Source organism: Aphelocoma coerulescens, chromosome 5, assembly GCF_041296385.1.
Source record: "Aphelocoma coerulescens isolate FSJ_1873_10779 chromosome 5, UR_Acoe_1.0, whole genome shotgun sequence".
In the NCBI taxonomy this organism is placed as follows: Eukaryota; Metazoa; Chordata; class Aves; order Passeriformes; family Corvidae; genus Aphelocoma; species Aphelocoma coerulescens.
Genome location: NC_091019.1, coordinates 12682005 through 12700624, shown reverse-complemented (window position 1 = coordinate 12700624; position 18620 = coordinate 12682005). Strand labels below are relative to the sequence as shown.

Sequence of the window (18620 nt, the reverse complement as noted above, 5' to 3'; positions counted from 1 at the left end):
AACTAATAAGGAATAATATTTGTGCCAGGAACTGTGTGGCTCGTTTCCTACAAATACTAGGAATAGCAAGCAATTCAGGCACTGTGAAATTATGGAAGTTGTAATTAAGATTAATTACAGTTCTGGTGTTACTCTAAGACTTAAAAGTAAATTCAAAATCTGTATGAGAATTTCATAACAACTGAAAATTGTGATGATTACTTAGAAAGCTGATTTTACATTCATATTTAACACTAATACAAATTTTCTTTTTATAGAGGTATTAGAACTGTAATGCCACTCTTTTTTTACTGTTATTTTTATTGGTTGTCAAGCTGACAATTTAAATATCAGGTTTTCACAGAGGTGTGCATGCCACTGACAACAATATTCCATGTTTATCTTTATAGAAAATAAGGGGGTTTTCTGTGTGCTCCATCTGCAAATATTCCTATCTTTGTTAAACTTTGTTTTCCATTTCTCTGGCCTTAACACTTGGGTATTTTTCCTTCAGCAGCCTCTGACCTCTCTCCTGTGTTTCTTTTTGTTAGATAAGTAAAAGATGAGCATTACTTTATAAGGACATAGTTTCATACCCTTGTCCTCTCTTAGAGTACAGTCAAGTTGCTTGTATAAACACGAACAGTTTTGCTTACTTTTCAGTTTATTCGAATGCCAATTTAAGGTTCTTGAGCCGGGCGTCCCCACCTCTGCCACGGTCTTGTCACCTCCTGGTCCTTTTGCCTCTTTGCTTTGTACAACATCATACACAAATGTAGCAGTAGTATGTAACCAGCTCCAGAAAATACAATGTTATGGTCTGGGAGAATATTGTAAAATTACCTTCTCTCAATATGTATGTGGCTTTGACAAAGGTTTGTTGTTGTGTGTCAGATTTCACAGCAAAATATGTTGGCCAGGATTTTATTCGAAGAGAATGAAACACCCCTCCAGCTCTGCAAAACTGCATCCAGCAAAACATCCCTTGTTTTCCTGCCTGTGGTCTTTTTTTAAATTGTCAAGGCAAACAGAATTCTTGCCCTGAGATTCCTTGGAAGCAGGACACTTGGAGAAATTTGGATGCCTCGGAAATAGTCCAGTATAAAGCAGCAATGCTAGGCTGAAGTACTTTTCACCCAAAGAGAATTGATTGCATAGATTCAAGCATGTTATATCAATTCCCTTAGCTTCGTTTATGGTCATGAAGGATGCCATCCACTTAGGGAAGGCTGTACAAGCCCACCAAGGCATCCAGGGGCTGACATTCCAGAAGCTGCATCCTTGCTCAGTCTCCTTTCCCCTGGTTGGGAGCAGTGTTCATCCAGGGCCTGAGGCTGGCCTTGGTGCCTGCCTGGCCCAGCTCCAGCTGCATCCCAGCTTTGCCTCCCAGGTGCTCCCTTGTTTTATTAGTGGCTGCTTTTAGAGACAGCCTCCCTCACCATCCCTGTCCGAGAGCAATCCCCTAGCTCTGGTGGAAATGTTAAGAAGGAAAAATGATTTTATCTGCATTCTGAGTCTGTTTTAAATACTGTGCTTTTTATGATTTCCATATGATTCTTGGGGGTTTTAACATCAAAAGACCCAGATTATCCTAATTGGTGTAAGAGGTTGGAAAGGTTTTCTTCATGCTAGACTTAAATAGGGTTCCTACTTGGATGCTTTTGCGCTGGCTTAGTCCTTTTGTGACATGAAAGCCAATTGCAGCTAAGCAGATTCCCCCACCCCTTTTTTTTTTTTTGCTTAATAAACTGAAATAACCGTACTGTTAAGTATTAAAATGCAGAAGCATCATGCATTTTTAAAGCTTCCAGAAATAGCCTGCAACGCATTGCAGAAATTAGTGAAGCCATACATGTAATGAAAACCATTTGGTAATGGACTCTGGATCACTTAGTGGCTGATTTACTGCCTGTCCCGTGTTTTTCCTCCTCTCCATAAACTATCATTTACAGATAGGAGCAGCGAGGATTTCTTGGAAACTTTCTTTGAGGAGAGAGGAAAACCCCTTAGATTTAGAAGTGCAGCAAATGGCTTTGCACAGCTTTGCTCCCGAAGATTGCTTTCCCCGTTTAGCAGGAAACCACCCTTTTATGTCGACGGCAGTTTTCCTGCGGAGAAGGATCACGCCTGGGTCGCTGCTCCCGCACAATGGGCGGATCTTCAGCGCACAGATGGCTCAGCCCGGGCTGGTACCTGGCCTGGGCTCAGCCCTGCCAGCCCTGCCTGCCAGCCCTGCCTGCCAGCCCTCCCTGGCCCTGAGTGCCAGGCTCTGGAGGGGTGCCCTGTGCTGAGCGATGTGCTGTGCTGGCAAAGCGTCCCCTGCTCTGGGGAAGGGGGAAACAGACGGGGAAGGGTCCAGGTCTGCTGCATCTCTCCGTGTCTTGGCTCTGTGGATTCGCATCTGGAGCGACGGCTGTGTGCTCCTCACTGAAATGCCCTCTGATGTCTGGGCATAAATGTCCATTTGAGATGTCTGTTTGCTTCTGGATGAGTTATTGGGTAAGCACTTAAGGTAACAGTATGCTCTGCTGTTTCAGCAGTTGCTCAGAGTCTCAAGACACAGATTTTTCCCCTTACCCCCTTTTTGCACTCTGCCATACTTGCTGAAGGCAGTTTCAGTAAACTGTGTTTAGCCTTGCTCACTACTGGCAACATCCTCTTGAAAAACTGGGCACCAGAACTTGTTTTGGGGCTGCAAAAAATCTCTTTGTGGTTTTGAATAAAATCCCAAGCAAGAGAACAGAATTAAAAAACAAAACAAAACAAAACAAAACAAAAAAAAAACCAAAAACAACAAAAAAAAGAAGATGGGGGAGACAAAAGGGGCATCTATGCAGACAGGTCAGATTCTCAGCATTTAACTAAATACTTGTTTTGCTATGCTGTAGCTTCTAAACTATCTCTGTAAAACATTTACTTGCCTGGCTTTAATCGTACCCTTCGCTAAGTGTTTGCTTTGCACATGAAACAAAGCCTTCCTTAAGACTGCAATGAAACCATTAGTTAGGTTTCATTTTCAAAACAGCAAAAGCCAAAATGAACTTAAACATTCAATCATCAATCAAGAATTAAAATAATAGCGGAGTTTCTAATGTGGAGATCTCAGTGGAAATCATAAATGCAATCTGCAATGCTCTCTGCAGGTTTTAACTGATTTTGGCTTCTGTGACCACAGGCCTGAGGTCACAGCAGTCTCCTGATGTGTCTAACAAGTGACAGTTTTTATTATCTGCATAATTCTTCTTATTTTTATTTCTGATTTCCATCTCCTGGTGTGTAGTTACTGGACTATTTCTGCAGTTATCTAGCTATTTACTTGCATATTTGAAACTTGCTTTTTCCTTCCTCCTCTTCACAGGGAAGTAAATCATTGAAAGGAAAAGACTACCAGATAGAAACAGATAATTTATAGAACAGGAAAAAAAATCAATAATAAAAAAAGTAGAATCCCGAAGACCTTTATGCAACAACCATCTTCAAGAATGGAAAAAAGAATGGAGTGGAAAAGCAATTGGAATTTATGTGAAACTCTCAGAGGGCTCATAGACATAGACAATGATTCAGTGCTAAATGCCTGGAAAGAACATTTCCTAATTTTTGCCCAAAGAACTGTTGTTTGCAGAACTTACAACACTAACATGGTGGGAGAAAGACTCTAGGATGATGAGAAAGAGGATGCAGTGATCCAGATACTCTGATATTTTATAGGAAAGGTTTTCACTTAATAGCAAAATATTGTGCACACAGTTCCAAGTCCCTGGGAAAGAAATCTTAAAGTTTTACTGTGAGAGAGAAAAGACTGACACAATTTCAGCAGTCTGAGGGAGATTATAAAGCATGCCTGGGAAAGTCCCTCATGCAAATCATTCATAATCATGTTTGTCCAATTGTAAAAGCCAAACTCCCTGAAAATCAGAGCAGCTTTGTTGGAATAGGATGTAGAAATTAAACCTTCTGTGCTTCACAAGGAGTATGAAGTCACTGACAAGATCTGACACTTTCTTCACTTTGCAAGAGTAAACTCATATTTTCCAGCTGTGCATGAATGTGTATATATTTGTTTTTTCCTTTGTTCCTTAATATCTCCATGAAATCAGAGCAGATATTAAAGAAAACCTCAGTGTGTTGCCAGGGCCGTGTGCCTCAATAGTCATTTCCCAGGTTAAGCAGGAGTGTGGAGTCCCCAGGACTGAGGCCATTCACATGGAATATTGTGCATCTCTTGGGCTGCTTTTCAAAAGTGCCCTATCAGCTGCAGAATTCACACTGAAATGGGTAGGAATCACTAAGGATCACCTCTCCCTGCCCCACAAGGCCCAGTGACAGCCATCCCCTGTCCAGCTTCTTCCAGCGGTATGTGGCTGATGCTGTGAGCCCTGACTCGCTGCCGGCAGTCCTTCCGAAGCTCCATTACCTGAGTGAGGAGAGAGAGGAGGCCAGGCGTGTGCTGCTGTAAGCCAAGGTGCCCTTCCCCTACTTGGAATATGCTGAAAGCCTGAGAAAGCCAGAGGGGAAGGTTTTTTGCCAGCTCCTAACTGATGTAGTGGAGGGTGCAGGGCAACAAGAAACCACTTGTGGCTTCCTTAATCTGCATCACCCAGTGCTACCGTGCAGCTCTGCTTTACAGTTCTGGTGAGAAATCCCTCCCAGCCTGCAGCTGCTGGGGTGAAGGTACTCTGCCTCTGGATCAGTCCTGGACTGCCACGAGCTGCCACGTGTGTCACAGCAGAGGTAGGAGCCCCCCAGAAAATCTACATAATTGCATTAAGTGTGGGAGATAGAAAGCACCCTCCTTGTCTTTGAGATGTCACCCTGTGTTTCTGGTGCTGATTTGCTGTGCAGGCAGCCTTGAAGTCACCAGTGCCCATGTACCCATCGCCCTCTCCCCAGGCCTGCTGGAATACCTGAAAAATCATTTGAAGACAGGAATAGAAGATTGAAGGACAACTTGAGGATTTATTCAAAATTTGCCATAAATTTCCTGTGGTAAAGTCTCAAGCCATCCTCAAATCTTTTGCTTTCTACATCAGTTGTCTAATCCTGATGCTGCCTGGGAGGAGAGACCTATAATTCAAATTATTATTCTGTCTTCCAAGGGTATAAACATTTTTTTTTCCCCCCTGCATAATATCTCAGAAGTAGTGTAATCTGGACATGCAGCAGTCTCCTCTTCAAATTTCTTCTTTAGCTGATCCATGGTGGTTTCTCTGAGGGAGAATCATCAGGATCCTCAAAAGACATTCAATGTTTATGCAGTCCCTGTACATCATTCTTGTAGCCTGGCTGGGACAAAAGTCTTCTATCAAGGATTTTGCTTATTAGGAAGGAGAAGTCTGAAATATGAAGTATTTTTCCCTGAGTTGTCTTCTTTTTTTTCCTTCACATTTTATGTGGCTGTGGCATAAAGAAGGTTGCAGAATCTCCATAAGACACAGGGTATGTTTGACAAGACCAAATCCAAGAAGATTAATTGTCCAATTCTAAGTAAATTTTTTAATTTTTTGCAGTAGCAAAATGGTTTTCTCACCCTTTTGTGCTGTGAAATGTATCCTGAATTTGTACTATTACTCCAGAACAATAGCTGGACTCCCTGTTTAGGCTCCACAAGAAGAAGCCTGGGTATGAGAGCCAACCCTCCACACATATGGCAGGCTGAGCCCAGGGAGCTGCTGGAGGGCTCAGTGTGTGTGAACACCAAGCTCCCCTCTGCCTGCATCTGCACTCTGCGGAGCTGGGACTTCTGGGGAGACCTGCCCATCTTCCTGTGTGGACTTTGTCTATTTGAGAATAGAGAATAACCCAAAAGAGTTTGGTTCTTGTGGTATCTTTAGCTGGCATAGCTGTGTTGTAGCTTCTCAGGAAAGAGATCTCCTCTGGAAATGTGTGGCTGAGAGTGCTCTCATTGCATGGGGAAGGGTCACAGGAGCCTTAGGTGTCTCAGCTATGGAAGGCGGACAAAGGTAGCCTGGGGAGGCCTTGGAAGTGAGGGAGCCATAAAGAACTTTGCCCCTGTTCTATGAGTTGTTTGTGAATTTACTAATGAGAACAAAATGATTTTTAAGCCCAGGACTCTTAGCTGATGCAGTCATCCCCACAGTGTGGTGCAATAAATAACCTTTCTTCTACATGGATGTGGCTGGTAATCAGTAGCTTGCTAGGTACTTCTGGCTTCCTAAAACAGCTGCATGCCCCTGTGGGAATCTGAACTTTACACACCCGTTTTCTGTCAGACCCGGGAAGTGGTGCTGTGATTCTGTACCTTGTATTAGCAAACTCAGTTCTTGTCCTGAGTGTGGGGCTGTGAGTCCCCTGTGGCACTGGCTGGCTTCCGTGGAACGTGTGGTGCTTGGCACCTCCTGCGCTTGAGGGTCGGCTGTTTGTGAACGAGCTTCTGCACAAGAGGTCCTCCCAGGGTGTCCTGCCAGGGCCCTGGGAAGGGCTCAGCAAGCTGCCAATCCTACAGCACAGGCTGCAGAGTCCTTGTAAAGCAGTAGGAAGTGCAGCAGATAAAGTCTCAGCATGACATTAATCTCTTAGATCCAAAGCACAGCTGGTGGGTCTCTGGTGCTCTGCAGTACTGAGGTATGGCCTCTGAGAGGGCTGAATGCAAAAACATCCTGCCCAGGACATCCCAGCGAGGGGAGAGCTGTGTTTGCCACCCAGGGCACAAGGCTCAGCTGTGGTCTGAGAGATCCAGGGCTCCTTGCTCACTTGAACCCACTCCTGATGCTCCAGCCTCAGGACCCAGTATAGTGTTATCCTATTCCCTAACGTTTGGGCTGTCCATGGGAGCTGTTCCCCCATGCACTGTTAGCTCAGCTCAGTCCCCAGTGCTTTCCTACAGATGAGGGGTCCTCAAATGTTGGTGTGTGGCTGATACCAAGCCCCACAGAGCCTGGTGCCTGGTATGGGTCTGCTACCACAGCAAGGGTGGGTGCAGGGTTTCAAGATGCGTAAAACACATAAGGCTGCAGCTTCCTGGTGAATTACCAGTATGGTCCTCAGGTGGACAGAATTTATCAGTTACAACCTCAAAATCCTGTTTTTGTGGAGATCTTAATGGTAATGTGTGACTTTAATGATTTCACAGATGATTAATATGAAGTTACCTAGGCAGCTTATTTAAGGTGGACTTAGGAGTGACACCTAAAATGTGAGGAAGTGCAAAATGCCATCAGATGCATGTTCTGGGCTTACACATTAAGTCCTTTGGTGAACAGATGTGGATTTAAATACATGCTTTCCTGTTTGCTTCCTGCAAAATCTCTGTACAGGTGGTCATCTGTAAAGCCCCAAATCTCCTGGGACCTGGTTATCTGTCCTGGAAGTAACCACTGTCACACAGTGTGTAAGACTGACCAGGATACGCCTGCAGCCTGGGCTGTGGCCCATGATTGAATGTGCAATTGTTCCTATCTGGTTAGAAATTGTTACCTGAGTTAAGTTTCCTAATGAAAAGCAGAACAGCTCACAGTGTTTACCCTCCATCTGCTGTCATTTATAATTAGGCTGTAAACTCCTCAGAGCAAGAACTTGCTGCCCTTCTGTGCACCTACAGTGCCAAACACGCCGGGGTCTTGATATTAGTTGAGCTGCCATTAATAATAAATAGAGAGTAAAAGGAGAATGTGTAAATGCATTCAGACGTGTAGTGAGGCTTTTAAGTATAATTGTTATCGCTGCAAATCTCTGCGTGGTTGGCAGCTGGGCTGCCCTGCAAGTGCAGCGTCCCTGTAATTGAGGTCTGCACACTCTGCTGCTCCCTCAGAGCCTGTCCCTGGCAGGCAGTGTCCCAGTATCCCTACCAAGGACCCAGGGCAGGGATATTCAGGAATAAAGACAAGCCAGAGGGTTTCCTTCAGTTCCCTTTCTGAGAGACTTAAGGATGCCCAAGCTCATGACGTCAGGGTATGGCTCAAGGTTAAGTAACTTCTCAGTAATTTGTACATAAACACAGGGCTACAGTTTCATCCTGGGCTCTGCCCCTTTGAATCCCTGTGTAACTGTAGAAAGGGAAGCTCTCTGCTGGATGGGGCACAGCACCCAGCTCTCCTTCACATCTGTGCTGCTCTGGAGAGGGGAAGGAGCTGAGGGCACGCTCCCTCAGTTTTCATCAGTATTTTACCCATTAATTTCATTTTGCTGGTCCTCAGTGTGTCCTTGTTCTCTGCTTCGATCTGGTTTTCATTATTTATTTGGATTGGTTTGCCTTTTGGATAATGTTTGTGCTACTAAGGTTTTCTGGTGCCAGTTTTGAAAGCAGCAACACTGATTTTGAGAGTGGAATATTTGGGGCTTTATTTATGTAACTCAAGCAATTGCTGCTTGTGGTGGTTAGTGCTGTAAATCCCAGAGGTGGGTAAATTTCATGAAGGGAAGAGTTCCTGGTGTGCTGTAGTGACTACTGATGGTGGAATCTAAGCTGAGAATTTTAAAGTTTTTCTAGATTTGAACCTCCAGCCTTCGGGTTGTTCTGCCCACCCTCTGGTAAATTGTTCCCTTCAATTCTGGACATTGTATTCTTGCTCTGAGAGTTCTTTAATTTCACATTCCCATAAAATTTGTGTTTTAGTTTGTATCAGCTGCAGGAAGAGGGGGGAAAGTGTGGTGTGAGAGCAAGAATCATTTGGTAGGCACAGCTGTGAAACAGAAATAAATCAAGGTGGCAGAGAGGTGAGCTAGAGGGGGAAGAAAATTGAAGAGTTTGTTACTGTAAATCCACATGGTTAGGAAATCCATTGCAGCTGCAGTGTCAGAAAATTTGAATTACATTCCATTTTAAGAGGAAAAGTGTATTAATAAAATAGTGTGCAATACATCTTTCATGCACAGCAGAAATAAACCCACTTTTGAGCTCTGACTACAAATGTATTCATTGTAAAAGTAACACTCTTGTTGATCTAAAATCTCGTGTACTTATCTGCTGTCATATCTATCTGTGGTGCAGTGACACTGAGCCAGGAAATGCTGTTCAAAAAATAATTCACATGTGAAAAATAAGTCCTTGGCTCTAAGTCATAATGTTTCTCTACCAAGAGCCAAGCTTGCTTCTACTGTAATGTTCATCAGCATTTTTTTAATGCTTTCAAATAAAATTTTAAAAATGTCATTTGAGGAAACCAACAGCTATTCTGAGGAAGAAAGCCAAAATACTTTCTTTTCTCTGGGTCATTTGCTGGCTCATTCCCTTTCTGGGTCATTCTTTTTTGTCTGGGTCACTCTCTCCTTCTTATTTGTATTCATTTAATATTAATAATATCAAAAATAGTTAAGCAAAATAGATTTGCCTAGGATTCCCAGGGATTTAACTAGCAGTAAGGTTTGAGGGTACTGGATCACAACCTGCCTGAGCTGCTCAGTGAAGAGGATGTGATGAACAGTAAAGCACGGGAAGGTTTAAAGAACCATAAGCAAATCAATGGCTAAGCAGGAGAAGAACCAAGGACACTTCAACGCTTTTCTTGAAGTGTTAGATTCACTAGAAACAAAATAATTCAGGATTGATAGTCAGATCTGCCATTCTGACATTTGCTTATGCTGCAAGTCCAGAAATTGTTGTAGCTCAAAGAGAGGTCTGCCCTGCAAGGGCTGAAAAGCCTGCAGCCTGAAATGTAAAAACAAAAAAAGTGCAGGGTTTTAATGGTGTTTTGTGGTGGTGAATTAAATAGTGAAATTTGAAGTCTCAGCTGTCAACATGAAGCCACCCTTAGCCTCTAATTCAATACATACTGGAGAAGCCATGCTACAGGTGCTCAGTTTTCACTACAATAAAAACATCCATTGACTTAAAGGAGCACTTGTGCATAGACTTTATGAAAAACAGAGGTAATTCTGAAGAGCTAATGTGATTTAACATAATTCAAATGTATAAATAATTGAGTCTGTTTGTCTTTTTCTGAGCTTGACTAAGTATTTTGAATAGAGCTGTGTGCATGCAAGAGTGTTAACTGTTGTTCCTGAACAGATTTTGATAGTGTGTAACCTTCAGATACTAAGTAATACTCTGATAGAGGCATTGTATTTATACCAGAAATTTCAACTATTGGCTAGTTTAGCAAGGTATTTTTGACCACTGTGGGGAGAAACACTTTTCTTTTGTCATTTGAAAACGTTACTGGCATTTTGTTGTATATTCTCCTTCCCCTGGGGAATCTGAAGAATTTAATATATTTTCATATCACCACAAAACTATCTCGTTGGAGAGGCTCCTCTCTGCAAGGACTTCTGCTGGGGCTCACTTCCCGCCCCCTCTTCCACACGTGGCAGGGACAGATGTGAGTGCCAGGCGGGAGCGAGCAGAGAGCAGAGAAAACCCCCAGCACAGCCCTCCCCGTGGGGCTGGATGAGTCCAACACTCCCTTTCCAAGACACAGCTCCAGCTGGGGAGCAGCAGGAGGATGACTCAGTAGGGGAAGATGGGCAGGGTCTGCTGAGCTTGGGCAGATCCAGGGCAGGTGATGGTCTCCACATCACACCTTTATGGGACAGCTCCTGGGGGGTGCCTGGGGCTGCAGTCAGAGCTGGAAACCCGGAGCGAGCTCTTGGACAGGGAAGCCGTTCTTGAGGCAGGTGATGATTGCCCATGAAAATGGGCATGGTGAGCACAGGGGAGGAAGGGGTGCTGTGGCAGAAATGAGTGTGCTGGGAGATCGCTATTTTTGTTAAATTCACGATTTTTAAAGTCCAGGAGAATTATCAGGATTAGTTCCTAGGCTTGTGTTGTTTGTTTGGGTTTTTAGATGTTTTATTTTCTGCTGCCTGAACCCAGCCATCTCTTCTTTAGCTCTGCCGGTGTCCAGTGAATTCACAATTCTAATGGTTGCCAGCAAAGTTATTTTTGTGGAAGATTGACACCCCCTGAAGCAGGATTAAACTACAGTGAACAAGGAGTTGAAATAGATTGGAAATATAAGTCAGAGCTTAAGACAGAAATTGCTTCCTCAACAGGCAATAACTACAAGAGAAGTGCAGAATAACTATATTATTCTGTGTATAAGAAATGCATAACTATTATATTGAGTTTTGAAAATGCTACAGCCAGTCATTGCAGGTTTTACTTATGTTCAATTATGGCAATTAAAGATTGCCACAGTTTGGGATTGTTTCAGGATCTCAGCAGGAAAGTGTTTTCTACTACTCCCTTGCAGAAGATGCAAGTCCTGCTGCATAAAAACATCCTCAACTCTCAGAGGAATCTTATATGAGATGCAAGAAATAAGTTTTCCATTATGGGCACAGTGCAAGCTATAGATCTGTCACTATCTCTATGAAACAGTCCTATGGATGTCAGTGGAGCCAATGCCAATGCATTCACCACCTGGGGGAGGACAGGTGTTGGGGGCAAGAGTGAGATGGAGGAAAGAAGTTGCAGTGTAGAAGTGCTGTATTAGTAATGCTCATTTCCTCACATAGAAGGCTTCCTTTGTAATAGACAGATGAACAGCTCAGACTTAAAATTTAATTTGGTGGGTAATTTGCCCATAACACTACTGCTAGCAGTTGGAAGACAAAATGAGTTAAAGTATTTTTATTTGACAGCTACTGCACTTGCAAACAAAATGGTTGCTTTGATTTTTCTGTGCACACAAAAACCCAAGGTGGGGTTTCCAGTGCTGGCGTGTGATGAAGACTGTAGACATGTTGTGAGTAGTTGACATGGACCCCAAGTCCTAGCTGATCTCACATGCTGGTTTCTGAAATCTCTGTTTAGAGTTGGCGAGAACAAGGGAGAAAATTGGGATTAAATCTCAGCCTTTCTGAGGGCTGTGGCACTGTGATTTCACCCCTTCAGTTTTTTGGGTATTTTTGTCTTGCAGTTCTGTGTCCTATCACCAGAAAACCATGGCCTTTCCCAAAATGAGCCTCCCAGTATTAACACTCCTCTGTTTCCAGGCTCCTCCAGGGCTGATAGGCAGGGCCTTTTTGCAGCCAAAACAATTGCTAACGGAGATGTGAGTAGCTTCATTAAACTTGGAGTGATTATTCATATGTATAAAATAGCTCTGTTGTCAGAATCAGAGCCTGGGGCTGTAGCTCAAGTAGTAACACCAAAGCAGAATAAAATTATTTTTTCCTGGTTTTGCCTGATACAAAACCAGCACATTCAAGTGAGCATGAGACATTCACAACCTCTGTAGCAGTTTTAGAGGGATAGAGCTCACAGAGACTGTTTGGTAGAGCTTCTAAACTTGTAAAATGAATTTCAGCAGCAATTTAGCTCTTCCAGCAAATGTTTGAGAACGTCTGTGTGTGTGTGTTTGCACTTACACAAAGGAGTGTTTGTGTAACATCTGCAAAGCAGAGAACAAGTGGGCTTGAGGGATGAAAGGTACCAGCACTGGATTCCAGGGGTGGCTTTGGCCAATTGGATGTTGCAGTTTGTCCAAAATTTGCTTTTCTCCTGCTTTGTAAAAGAGGGGACCTTCTTCAGCTTGGAATAGGGAAAGAGTTAATCATGTGGCTGTTTCTTGTTTAAACAAATGCACCTGAGTAAATGAATGAACCTTTCACTTCGCTGTGCCTTTTTTGTACCTGTTTAACAGAATACTTAAATCATTATATAAAATGTTTTTTTATATAGGCCAAAGTTTTACGTTACGTGTGAACAGTCAGATGTTGGACCACCCTTCAAATAGCATTGGTTTTCCCTTTCCTGACTGAACTTATATTAAGCTGTTCAAGCAGGTGGCTTTCTGTCCCTTTCTCCACCTCACTAAGAGCCGTTAGAGTGAACACTCATGTTTTTGCAGCCATTGTGGAAAAAAACCTTTCATCCTGAAAACAAGCTATTATTAAAAAAAAAAAAAAGAAAAAAAAAAGAAAAAATCTAGTGCTGGAGTACAAAACCACTTAGTCATATGCCAGAAATAGAATAAGAGAGCTATGAATGTGAAGAATTCCATCTGGTTTTGCAAATGTCTGTGTGACATGGGAACTCCAATAAAACTAGGGAGGCTCAGGGAGTCGGGGGGGAAAAACTGGGTTTCAGAGCTACATCTAGACAGAACAACTTGCTGCCAAGTCCATCATTTGTGTGAGCCATGGATCATATGTGGTCCCAACAGGAAGCTCGTAACACACCAGAGATCAAGGATGTACCTCATTCTGGTATTTATAACACTTGGTAGGTGGTATTAATGGTTCCAGTTTGGCTTTTGGGGTACAAAATGCAAATAATTGCTCAGCGATGCTGTGGGAAGGCAGTGACAGCAAACTACAAAGAAGAGATCATCTATTTACCCATGTGAAAGCCACTCACTGCATTTGCATCACTCACATACTCCCAGGTAGATGGGACAGATGGGAAAAGCACCAGTAGATGCAGAAGATGGACAGCTCCAAGGGTACTGAGTGTGTCTGTGCCTGGATCCAGGTCTGGATCCCAAAGCTGTGTGTACGGAGAGGCAGGGAGAGGTGAACAGCACTGGAGCTGAAGGAGGGCCAGTGACTCTTTTCTTTGGGCTTTTATGCTGTAACTGGTAATTTGTGGAGTCACTGGGAAGGCACAGAGCCTCTGTCCACACTGAACCCCTGCCTCAGCCTCCACGGGGTAAGCACTCAAGGAATAGACAGTTATTGCACGTGAGCAAGAACTGCACCTATTTTTCTGTCCCATTTCCCAGTCTTATACATCAAAAAAACTTATTGTCCTGGCAGTTACACACACTAGTTTTCACTTTCTGTTTACGTGTGTTGGCAGCAGGATGGATTATGGTGACCTGCCAAACACGTGCTCCACAAACATGCCCCAAGCAAAGCAGTGGCTGCAGACCTTGCCCTGAGGGACCTTCTGTGACCTCTACCTACAGGTCTTGGGCTGGGAAGTGTTTCTTACAGACCATTTTTCAGTGCCAAAGAACAGTCCTTGGGCAAGCCCACGCCGTTCCGCTTGCTCTGGGAGCAGAGCCCCCTGCCCCAAATGGACAGACCCACCTCAATCACGGACCATTCTTCTCAAAGGTGCATAACTGTCCAATGAGTGAAATATCAATAATCCCCACTGCACAGGCTAGCAGCTTTTGCCATGGAAATGTCCCAGCTGGCACACAGCTGGGCTGAGCACACCCCACGGCGTTGCACTGGCAATGGGTGTTGCTGCTCTGGAGCCGCCCCCGTTGGGTGGCAGGAGGTGCCTGGTCAGCGCCTACTGCACAGCACAGCAGCTGGGTTATTGCAGGGAGAATGGCTTCTCCTTCTGAGACACAGTAAATATTTTATCCTTTCCTTTGCTTCGTGTTGGCAATTAGCAAAAGCAAGCCAGACATGGTGCTGCTCACTGTTCTTCATTCCACTGAGTGCCAAGTCATATTTAGAATAATCTTTGTTGGTTGCCACCACAGTGCAGTGGTGGAGCTGGGTTAAATCCCAGGAGCACCCTTATAATTGAAACCAGCTGGGTGTAAATGAGCACTAGCACCTAGGATGAGTGTGGCTGCTTCGGTATCACATGGGGAAGGAATTGTATCTGGAGCAGCTGTGACCATAATGAGACAGGGATTCACCAGGGGTATGTTGAGATTCACCTACCCGGTGATAACTTGGTAATCAGTGCAGACCATGGACCATGAGTGATGTGCAGCACTTTGGCATGCTGGATTGCTGGTCACTAGCCTGATAACACATGGTTTGAAGCTGGAGCTGCCTGCAGAAGGCATCCTGGTGAGCCAGCACAAAGCCTCCTGAGCCGTGAGTATGGTGTAGGCACAGTCGGAATCCAGTCATTTCCCACTGAGAAGGAGAACCATTTTATTAATTGTACAAAATTAAAACTAATGGACAAGAAAATTGGGTTGGAGCTAATGACTCAACATCCTTATGACAATAATTGTATCTATCAACAAAAGCAGCCTTTGGAAAAGTAAATAAATGAAGCTCTCAGAGTGGTACCAAATAGACTTTTCGCTTGCATAAAGAGTGCAGAGATGAGAGCTGTTTCCAAAGGGAAGAATTCCCATGTATTAGCATCAACCCACTCTTTGCTGAGTAATCTGTTTCTATAAGCAAAAAAAATGAGCAATTCAAGGAGAATGCCTTGTTTCTCTTTATAAATACTTCATGTAATCCTAATTTCACATTTAGGCCTATATGCTGCCTGCTCTTGCTGATCTCAGTCACCCTTTGTTCAGAAGTTTCCTTACAGTTTGTGAAAATACATGTGTAAATCTTCTCAGATGAGCAGGCTGCCAAGTTCTGTTGGAAGAAAACCATCACTTTACTGATGTTAAGTTACATGGTTTTGGTATTTTACACTCTGGCATGGCACTGCCTTCCTACTACTTTTGTGAGTACCCTGAGTGTGGTAGTTGAGGAGAAGGAAGTGCATCCAAATTCACTGCATAATGCACTCACCTCAGGAAAAAACATCATGTGCTTTTCACAGGTGCTCTTGTGGCTGTAGTTGGACTGATCATGTTATTCCTGCACAGATCCCAAAGACAAATCCGAAATAGGTAGTTGGCAGTTAATAAACAGCTTGAATCCCAAGCAAGAAATGGTAAATTCAGTCTTAGGATAACAAAGCTAGTTTATATGAATGATAGGAAGTACGTGGAAGCACCATTGCATGCAACTATTTGATCACAAAAAAGCACAGCTTCAGAATTTCTTCCTGAAGTGTTCTCGCAGTCAAAGAAAATCTCTTTTTTTCATTTCAGTGGCAAATGTGAATGGCTGAATTAGTCTGACTGAGTTTTAAAGGAATACTTTATCCTAGAAATGGGCTGCTTCTCTCTCCTGTGCTCTTTCTTCTTAGAGGGAATAATTGCTGATAAGTAGAACTTGTAACAAAAATACAATATGAAGTAATTTTAATCTAATGATTTCACCATTGGATGCTCTGTAAATTATTTACATTTTTATTCTTCGTACTGTGCTACATCCATTCCTCATAAAAAAAATTATATGTAAAGTGGCTTGAATAAATATAGTGTTTTCCTGAAAGTAATGCCATTTGAACACCTCAGAGAATCAGAAAAATCCATACACAGTTACACATCACAGCTACAAAATCCACTATGAATTTGTTTGTAAATAAAGAAGTAATTTCTTTGCATGCTTGACTTGCATAAACACTGCAAAAATACTTTCACTGGCAAAGTAGAAGGATAAAATCCTAGAGAAATTCAACCTTCCCACCAATTCCATATTTACTTTAATCAGTGCAGAGAGAGCTTGAGAAACCTGGGTGTGACAGGGAGGATCAGGCAGTTCAGCAGGTGTCTGGTAGAATGGGGTGTCTGGGGATGAGGCAGCCTCATTTCCCAAAACTCCCATGGACAGCACCAGAAGGAGATGGAGCCTTCTGCTCCCCAGCCTGGTGGTTTGGTGTTCCTTTCCATCCTGGCTGCTTTGATAAGGTGTCTGTAGCCCACAGTGTTCCTGCAGCAGTGTCCAGCAGCTGTGCAGGGCAGAGGAGCTCCACAGGCATCCGCAGGAGGAAGCCTGGTTGTGCCTGGATTTCTGCCCTGCAGCTGACAAAGCTGTCTGGTCACTGGGACATCGGGGAAGTCTCTCAGACAGCTGGATTCCCCCATGCCTAGCCAAGGATGTGCTCCCACTGCAGGCTTCCTTCTGTTGGGGCTTTTTGCTGCCCAGTCTCATGGCATCATCTAGGTCATGGCCCTAGTCCACACAGTGCTGAGCTGGTTCCTGAGACATGCTTGTGTCACCTGCTTGGAACAATCTCTGTTCCCCAGCAATTCCCCAGCACCCCTGGAAACTGAGCACTTCTGTTGGTGGGGTCAGAACGATCCTCCAAATGCCCAACCTATGGTTTTCTTGCTGCAACTCGGGTACTTTGCTTCATATCTTAGCCCTGATAGAAATTGCCAAGAGCTGCTTCTCTGCTTTGCTCTTACCTTTTCCTTATTTGAAAGTGGTTATCTTTTCACATCAGTCTTCTCTAAATTTAAACAAACCCAATTCCTTTCCTGGTAGGTCATGTTTTCTAGATCTGATAAGTTTCTTCCTCTGGATTCTCTCCAGAGCTTTGGCGCTCCAGCTGTGGATTTGCACTGCTGAACAAAGCAGAAAGAAAATCCCATGGGCCTGCAACTTTTCAAACCTTCAGAGAAAATCTGCCATCTGCAAATTTAGAATTAGTTGGTTTGCGCTCATCTGCTCATTACCATCTTGATGTTTATAAAAAGCTTGTTGGATTCCTCATGCCATTGTTTTTAAATAACTGAGGCGAAGATGAGGTTGTTCATGAACTAAAAATATAATGTATTCTTAAAAGTGTTATTTACCCCTTCAACACTTGAACTCTCTTCCTCAAGAATTAAGATTTTTTCTGAAAGACATGTTTTAGAAATATTGATCTGGCTGTAAGAATGATTTGGTAGCACTCTGCAGCTGTTCATAGCAAGAAGATCAGTGTGGGTAACAACACTGGTGCTCAGTCTCAGAAATACCTGCACTTGATCCCCTTCGAGCAGACACAGTTTAGAAGACTTGGGAAACATAACAGTTTTTTCCCTCAGACAGCTCTCAGAACCAAGGCATGTTTTCAGTCATTCTTGTGTTCCTGCACAAGAATGACTCTGCAGAGCATTAATCCTTTTCTAGGGGTTATTTGATAGCACAGAGAAGGCACCATTTGGCACCTGTACACTGACATTCAAGAAAGTAAATTAATTAAACAAAAGAGAAAATGGTTTAACTTTTGGAAGACATTGTAAAATAAGATCCAGCTCTAATGACTTTTGAAAGACAGCATTTCTGTGTTAGTTCATTGTGCAAATATTAAAGGCTATGAAACATACCAAGGCCGTAAATCTGCACTTGTCCTACGCTGCTGTGAGGAGCCATTGATCTCAGTTGCTGGTCTGTGAGCAGCAGCTTTCTGGGCAAGTCCAGGTTTGCATGGCTCATAAAGGCATAGGAGAATGTTTTGTCTAAGCAAAGAAACCATTCCCTTAATAAGAAGTTGTGGGCTATCATTTGGTTTTAGCTAAATGCATTGGTTTGATCAGCTCTGACAACAGCTAGCCTTGTTTCTCTGAGATTTTAAAGTAATTTTTCAAGTTACTGTAGTGAGTGAACATAATGACAGTAAGTCATATCTTGTAGCTCACCAAGCTGTCTTGAATGGCCTGGCTATAAAACATGTTTATAAAACCCTCTGTTGCCCCTAATGGTTTCTCTGTTCCTAAGTGTGACACTCTGATGTTTGACGGGAGGGACATACCTCCAACATGCAGAGAAAAAGTGTCTTAATAACTGCATGAGGAAAACAGATATATTTAGAACTGACTTAACTGCAGAGAGTAGAAAGCAACTGCAAGACAGATGCATTTGGTTTGCAGCTAAAAGAGTTTTATGCACAGGGGAAGCTGTCTTGAAATGTATAAGGCTGGTGTTAGAAGGAAAACTCTGAAGAGAGACCTCCTAAACTGCAGTAGTGTGCTTTAAGCTGTCTTAGAATGTACAAAAAGGTGAGTCAAAATCTTTTGAGTTTGGGGGTTTTTTTTGTTGCTCTATTTTTTTGTGGGCTTTGGGCCTTTTTTTTTTTTTGGTTGGTTGGTTTTCTAGATAGTGTTGATGTGTTTTAGTTTTGTTAACAGAAAGTGCAAGTAGGAAATTGGTTCTCTGAAAGTTAACATGATAAAGAGCACATACAGAACTCTTCAGCTTGATCTGTC

General features: G+C 43.2%; 1 protein-coding gene across 1 annotated transcript in view; it reads left to right on the top strand.

Moving 5' to 3' along the window:
* TEAD1 (TEA domain transcription factor 1) overlaps positions 1–18620 on the top strand; it is a 153526-nt gene that overhangs the window by 30961 nt on the left and 103945 nt on the right. The gene's annotated exons all lie outside the window — the stretch shown is intronic.